Raw genomic sequence first — 8,089 nt, 5'->3', positions numbered from 1 at the left:
AAGGGCTTAACGGCAATCTCGTCATTAAAACTTCCACTTTGCTCTTTGTTTTAATGCGTCAGGTGGGTGGAACAAGGTACGACGGTGCGTCGCCGTCTCGCGCAAATAAATTCGCATTATTAAAAGTATTATTTACAATTAGGCGAAAAAGCCGTTTATCAAAAAATTTATTCCATTATCGGAACCATAAATTGTTTTTAACACCTTGTAACAAGCGCCTACGCGACACGAATGCAAATTTTACAGGGTGTAAAGCTGTATATAACGGCGCAAATATGAATCCATTTCTAGGAATAAATCGCCTTACCCAAGATGCTGGGGGGGGGGCTCATTTTATGACTTTTTTTGTTGAGATTTTTAATTATGGCATCAAATGTTTTTCCAATTCGACCTATAATTGGTCGCGTTCAAGTAGAAATAATTTTCAAAATATTATTATTTATAGGCGGTGCCATGTTCATGTCAACCCGAAATGCATCACTTTTTATAGACCGACACAATCGTTGTATCTAATTAAATATTTATAAGGGATTAACATTGAAATAACTTAAACTCTGAATATCAGTGAACCCTATAACAGTACTTCGTGATCATTCTGTCGAGACAGGTACCCTCACTTGACTTTTTTTCATTTTTCTTGTGTTCTTTGTTTGCTCAATTAAAAAAATTACCTGCATTAAATAAAAATGGCAACGTCTCAACAGTCTTTTGTTGAATCTCTATGTTTAAAAATTAACCATTTATTTGTATAACAAATGTCAATTGACAATACTTGTTGATCAACGTTGTTGCTGGATATTCCTATAATAAAAGAGCTGCTAACAGTGTTAATAATTGGAAATCAAAGAGAAGATATTTTTTCTTTATAGACTGCTGGATCCGTAATAGCTGACAGATCCAAATACAAGGTCCCTGAGCTTTAAATCTCAACATCGATATAATGACACCTCAAAAATTCTCAAAATTTCCTAGAAATTTCTCAAGGAGTGAAGACTTTTTACAATTTTGAAAAATTTTAGTGCAGGTATCTCAGCAATTCATAAAGCAATTTTTTTTTAATTCTCAAATTCATCGCCTCGATAAGCTCTAAGTCTACGCAAGTCCCAGTTCCTTTTTTGCTTATTTTGCGATTTTCAAATAGCTGCCTAAATGCACTTTTTGCAAGGCTCCAGGTTATTCGTGTCAACCTAGCTCACTATAGAATCCAAATCAGGTGGACTTTATATAGGCAGAAAACAGCAGCTTACAAATTTCAAAATTTTTCTGAGAAATTTGCCTTGAAAAGTACCTAACTTAGACTGTATTTTCAAGATGTAAGGAACTCATTCAGGATCAATGTAGGATCTAAATTGATCGATGTATATTGAAAACTGCAAGTAGAAAATTCTGAAATTTTCTAACAAGGCAACACGACAGCGTTCTGTTAAACTCATCACGTCCCTGCTGCAAAACCTTCATATGACAGCACATCAAGGGCGGAACTGTTAGATGACAGGCACCGTTGTCAGACTTTGATAAAAGTCTTGAACCGGGTGAATAAGCCTAATTAGTATTGTGTGGGTTTCCCTGCTAAATCAACCATCATTGCACACTTGCAATCAGTATTTTTTCCCGACATGTAGAAAAACTGGTACATGGTACGCGATTTCGAGTTGGTCAAACAACCTCAGGAATTCATGGCCGTCCGGAAATGTACAACTTTTTCATTCCTTCGCCTTTCACGCGATGCCATGACGTAATTAAAAAAGTTGACGATTGCAAATAAGGAAAATGGGCTGGACATGGACGGGTCCGTTCTCCTTCCTTCGATCTTCTATTGTTCGTCCCCGACCAATGGCGTGACGAGCGCTCGATTTGCGACGCCTGTTTAATAATTTATTTATCGTAGTTGCAAAAGCGATCTTAGTTAACTAACGTTGCGAAAATTACGGTTATTACAGAATAAATCTTCGGCAGCGTTGCCATTCTGTAAGCGGCTAAACTAGCAACTTTCTTCACAGCCTGGAACGACCTGGTGCTTCATTAATAATTTGAAAATATCATTAACACAATCCATTTAAGGCAAAAGCGGCGTAAAAGTGCTTTATCTGTGATCAGCAGAGGTCAGACAAAGCGCGCACGGGAGTCTGATAGAGGAAAACTTGGAAAGTCCATTAAATTATATCTAGCGCAGACCTTCACCGCTGATAGCTGATGGATTTAATGCCATATCGGGCCTTTTGCCTTCGAACGATGATTTATCATATTAGAAATAATATTCAATGAGTTTTCTGTTATTTATTCTTAAGACGAGTGACGCAAATACTCCAGAGTCAATTAAGTTTCACCTTGGGTTTGAGACAAAAAAATTAATATATTAAGAGCATCTAAATACGACCAGGCAGTAAATTCAACTGTCACAAACTCTATCCATCTTGCTGGGTCTAACCGTAATTATAATTCTATGCAAATTGCTCTGGAATCTTCTCCGCTCACTCAAGAAGTTGACCATTGTGCGTTTATTGTTAGATTCGTAGTGTTGAGGACAATAATTAGCACGGCTTTTAATTGCTTTTGAAATTAAGCAATTAACAGATCAATTAATAGAGCTATTGGCGTGCAGCGAATCTTCAAAAATTGTCCGAGAGAGATGTTAAAACTAGGTCTCCATTGTATATTCCCATTCATTTCCCAAACAAACATACATATATCTTCCTATTTAGCTTCAAGCATACATAAAATTGCTTCTGCGTTTTTTGAATTTTTCCGAACGTGTGGCAACTCCGCCAGTAGTGTAGCCGCTCCAAATATGACGTTATAGCCATATAAAACCCTGTTATTGGCAATATACCTGGGTGACAAAAGACTGTTGTGAGGTTGCCACTTTTGCCTGTGACTTCAAGAAAAGACCGGGGACTCGATTGTAAGAAGTGCCAAGAATGCCTTAAAGTGCTTCGATCGCCAAAAAAATTAAAAATTACTACCAGAACATATAAATACGACAAGGCTCGAAATTTAATTGCCACAAACTCTATCTGTTTTGCTGGGTCCAACCGCAATCATAATGCTATGCAAATTGTTTTGGAACCTTTTTCGCGCACTCAAGAATAACTTGACCATTGTGCCTTGCATTGGGCAGTGTTATGGACAATAATTAGCGCAACTTTTAGCTGCACTTAAAACAAAGCAATTAATACATCAATTAATCGGGCTTTCATCGCTCAAGACATCCATCCTGTGTAGGCAGATGTTTAAACCAGATAATAATTGAAGAACACGCGCCAAAAAGATTGACCGTTTCCTGTTTCAGTCGACAGAATATCTAAAGGTAACTGCCAAGAGATCGAATAAATTAAATAATTCGCCTTTGCGCCATTGGTCTAAGCTTTGCAATATTTTAGCATTAGCCCCAGGAGGCGACAAAGAGGCTGCGAAAGGTTAATAATAAATTGTCCCGATTTGTAGATGCATTAACACCATCTCACATTTAGATGTTACGTTATGTATGTCTATTACTATTATCCCTCAACTGCATCGATGATTATTACAATCTCGTTTTTTGTGCCCTCTAAGAGCTAGATTTAATCGCATAACCGAAAATGTGACTTTAGGTTAGTTCAGATTAACAATAAATTGTCTCGGTTTGTAGACGCATTAACATCCACTCACGTTTCGACGTTGCGTGGTGGATGTCCATTACCATTATGCCTCAACTCCATTAATGATTATCATCAATTTTTATTGTCTCTGAGAGCTGGATTTATTCGCATAACCGAAACTATGGGTTTAGGTTAATTCAGATTAACAATAAATTATCTTGGTGTAGACGCATTAACATCGACTCACATTTCTATGTTGCGTTGTGTATGTCCATTACAATTATCCCTTAACTTCATTAATGATTATCATCGATTTTTATACTCTCTAAGAGCTGGATTTATTCGCATAACCGAAAATGTGGCTCCAGGTTAACCCAAGGCTGGTTATAATGACCGCCCTGAGACGCGGTACATTGATCTTGCATCTCGCTCACAACAATGGCTATAGAATTGAGCAAGGGAACGCAGGAAAAGCCAACTTTTTTCTTATAACCACATAATAATACCTGTAGCCGTGCATAATTGATTGTGGTACCGCCCACTATTGTTTTAGCATCATTGATTAATGTTTTGAAAGAAACCAGAACAAAACGATGTGGCTGTCCTTAGAAATTTATTTGGCATGGCCAGAAGATGCATGATGCATTAATGCACACCTTTATTTGAGTTATTGTAACATCTCTTTCTCCTCAATTCAATTCAAATTTGACTGGAAACTCAAGAAACGAGGGTGGCTTGAGCGCGTCTATGAGCTCCTCATAAGAAGAGCCTCTTGTGGAGTTTTGGTTGTGAGACATAATGGAGCGCCAATAAAGTTATGAGTGACTGGGTTAGTATCTCAGGAAGAAGAAGAGACTCACATATTTTTTCAAACTTCCTTGTCAATGTGAAGAGATTTAATGCTATAAGAGAGCCCGAAAGGTGCCTTAAAATGACAGGAAGTGACTGGCTGAAATGTTAGTTACCAGAACTGTACTGAGCCGGAGATTCTAGTACAGTGATTTTCATACTAAAAGAAGTTAAATTTAATGTTTAGAATTTAGATTAATTGAAAACTTATTGGACCAATAAATTACACGTGATTAAAAAGCCTTGTGGTGTCTTTAAATTGCCAGTAATTAACAGGAATAGGTGTCATTACCAGGGCCGTAGTGAGTCAGAGATTGAGGTAGTGATTTTTAGACTAAAAGGAAATTAAGAATGCACGTTTTTCTCAACTTTTTTAAAATAAATTAAATATTTTTTATTTATAATAAAACTACACTTAAGCACAGGTTAAAATGTCTAGTTCTGGGTTCAAGTCCTCGAAATTCGTATTCGAAAAAAACTGAAATTTGGAAAAAACGTTTTTATTTTTTTCTCAGTTTATTTATCGAGATAATTCAAAACGATTGACACTCCATCACTTTAACTTTCTCTCTTCCATAACGTGGGGACATAATATTTGAAATCCAACGCTTCGATTTCCGACGACCATCATCAACTTTCTTTCTTATTTTGGACACCATCTTGGTTTTTTATATTCTATTAAACTTAGCTTTTTTCTGATTACTATGACGTTTAACATGTCAACGTTCAGACTTGCAGATTAGTGAAAATATTGAAAACCCTGTTTTTGCGAAGAACGTCTCAAAAAAGTGAAAAAAAAATTCTAATTTCCGAGACTTAAAGAGAAATAAGACTAAAACTACGAAAGGTTGTCAATCAGTTTCTCTGAGACATTCAGAGACTTATTCAAAGCCAAAATACGCACTTTCGAAAGACCTGAGGAATTTATATTACTTCCGGAAGTTACGTAGGAACCATAACTGAGAACTCCTAATGAGATTTCCACCTTATGAGATTCCTTTGATTTTATGTCTGAATCTAAATCGACAATTTATATACATTTTACAGATTTGAGTGTCTTTTTTATGGTATTTTGGCTTCTTAGTAAACTGCCAATTTGTTTTTTAACTATATTTAACGTATTTTACGTATGCTTTGCTTTTGAGCTTCTTAACGCATGATAATAGAGCTTCAAAAATCTTTAATTTATCGATATCTCGAACATACCTTTCTTAATCTCTCTCAGAATTTTTCCTAGAGCCTGCTCTGACATACAAAAACCGGATAATTACATAATTGATCATCTGGTATTCACTTGTGCCTAAATATGTTCCCCAACTCATAGATTGAGCCTTAGATCCAAACCCAAGCAATTTGACAGCTTGGTACGTGCATAAAGTTCGACTTCAAGTAAAAGGAGGTTGCGTGTGAGCCCCCAAGAAAAACGATCCCGTTGGTCCATCAGCATAAAGCACGTCCAAGTAACGAGGCTCGAGTTTCCAGTTCTATCACATTATTTCTCGTAATTAAAAATCGAAATTATGGCAGTCCTCGGGGGCTCATGTGGCCGCTTATCGATACTCGGGGAAGTATCGATAAAACTCTTCGGAGAATCACCTGGTGGACCACCGCTAAAGGTGACCGCGGTTTTATTTATTATCGGGGCGTTCTGGGAATATGTGACATTTATAGGCAGGATGGTTTATAAAACGTGTTTCGGCTACCAAAAAAAGCGTGAAATTTGACTATTTCTGGAGAAGGGAGGGCGCAAGTAAGGTCTTGAAAGGAAATCGAAATCTCTGCTGAATCGCTCCAACAAAATAGTAATTTCTATTGGGAGTTAAAACGACATAAATTCAATCTTCTTCCTAGAAGCGGCAATCTCCTCTAACTTCTCGTAAATATCTGTAAAGTGTGCTTCCGTCTAACAGCGGTTTTTTATGACATATTTATGAAAATTACAAAGCCATCTAAGCGGCGCCATTCGATTACAATCCCCATAAAATCCACTGTTTATTCATTTTTGATAGAGCTTTTCTATTAGATGTTTAGCATCTTAATAAATGGGCAATTTCAGTGCACAGCTATATTTTTGTTCTCTTCCTGAATTAAGGCGTGGTCCATAAGGAACGCTTCAGATTTAAATTGGCCGCTTTTATTACATTCAAAGATAAAACAGCATGCTACCGAATATAGAGCGTAATGAAGACCCAAGGACTTTATTGTGTTTTAAATTAAACAACGGTTTGAATGAGAAAATTGGGCAAAGACAAGAAAAGACTGTTTACGGGCCGCATTTAGAAATAAATATTTTTCTAAGTGGTGGGTACCAAATAAATTAGATCCCTCGGCCCGTAGTTGCGGTGATTTAGATTTAACTTCACAGTAGGGGAGGTGAGAGTCAAATGGCACGATTAAGAACCCATTACCACTTAGCGCGCCGGGATGTCGGCCAACAATGAAGGAAACCGAAATTATTTGACAGACGAATAATAAGGACGTAAATTAAGATTGTTTTGTTAAAATTCCTGTAATTAATCGTTGCCGCTCCGGTTCTTTTCTACTCGTTTATCTTTCAATTTAAGGTGCGGACGCGCATCATCCGTCCGGTCTTCTGATGCTATCTAGCCCCCGATCTCGAGAAACCAATCTCCAGATAGTGTTCAGATAACGTCCAAACATCTGTCAGTTTAATTTAATAAATAACCAAAAGCGGGCAAGTAGTGCACACCCATTGTAATGCAAACTAACGTTTACGTGGGGAACACCATGCAAGCAGCGTTTCTTCACCGCACGACCCACAAGGCTCAAGCAACTTCGGCACAGCCATATTTACCAAGTGAATAAGTATAACTTTTGTGGTGCCTCTCCCATATTACTTACAAAATTAGACAGCGTATTTTGATGTGGAGCTAAAGAGATGAGGCGATACGAATCTACACCTCTAACGTAATATTATTGTAATTGCGTTATTTATATGGAGATGACAGATAAGCGCCTGCTGGTCAGAGGTAGTTAAGAGGAGATGGACGGAAGAAGCCATAAGAGCTTCAATGGTTACAAGTAGACTTAGGGACGAATGGCGTTTTTTATTTGCCTCTAGTCCTTTCTTTGATCGATAAGAATACTTAATGAGGGCTGAGTTGAGAATAGGGATTTTTTTAACTGGCCATGAGTAGTAAGTCATATGAAGCGCCTAGAAGCCCTGTGGAGGCTCTTAGCAACTAATTCCACTGGGCAGGGTGTTTCATTAGCACAAGTCATCTCTGAAAGTTTCGAAAAGAAATTTTTATGATAAAAGGGGCCAAAAGAAAATGCTGGAAACATTTTTTACTTTTATAACTCCTCCGTCAGGTGGCGCTACTCATATACAGTGTGGCTCGCTTAAAAGCAGAGCAACCCCATAAAATGATCGTTACAGTTCGATCTTGACTAATTTTTTTTACTGTAGATAGAGAAGAACTATACTGTAAGGCAATGTGTTATATTGTTGGTGAAAAATGGCCAATATGGCAATAGCGCAACAATCTTTTGTCAAGCCGCCCTTCGGATTTTTCCCTATAGGTGCGGTCGAGGTAACTTCCTGCAGTTACATTTTTTACAATTATGAATTGAAGGCACTTTCCAGGAGTAAAGAAGTTTACTATGTTGCCAAGCTGTGTCGGAATGAAAACTGGAGAATT

Source organism: Euwallacea similis, chromosome 13, assembly GCF_039881205.1.
Source record: "Euwallacea similis isolate ESF13 chromosome 13, ESF131.1, whole genome shotgun sequence".
Lineage (NCBI taxonomy): Eukaryota > Metazoa > Arthropoda > Insecta > Coleoptera > Curculionidae > Euwallacea > Euwallacea similis.
This window is presented reverse-complemented; position numbering follows the sequence as displayed.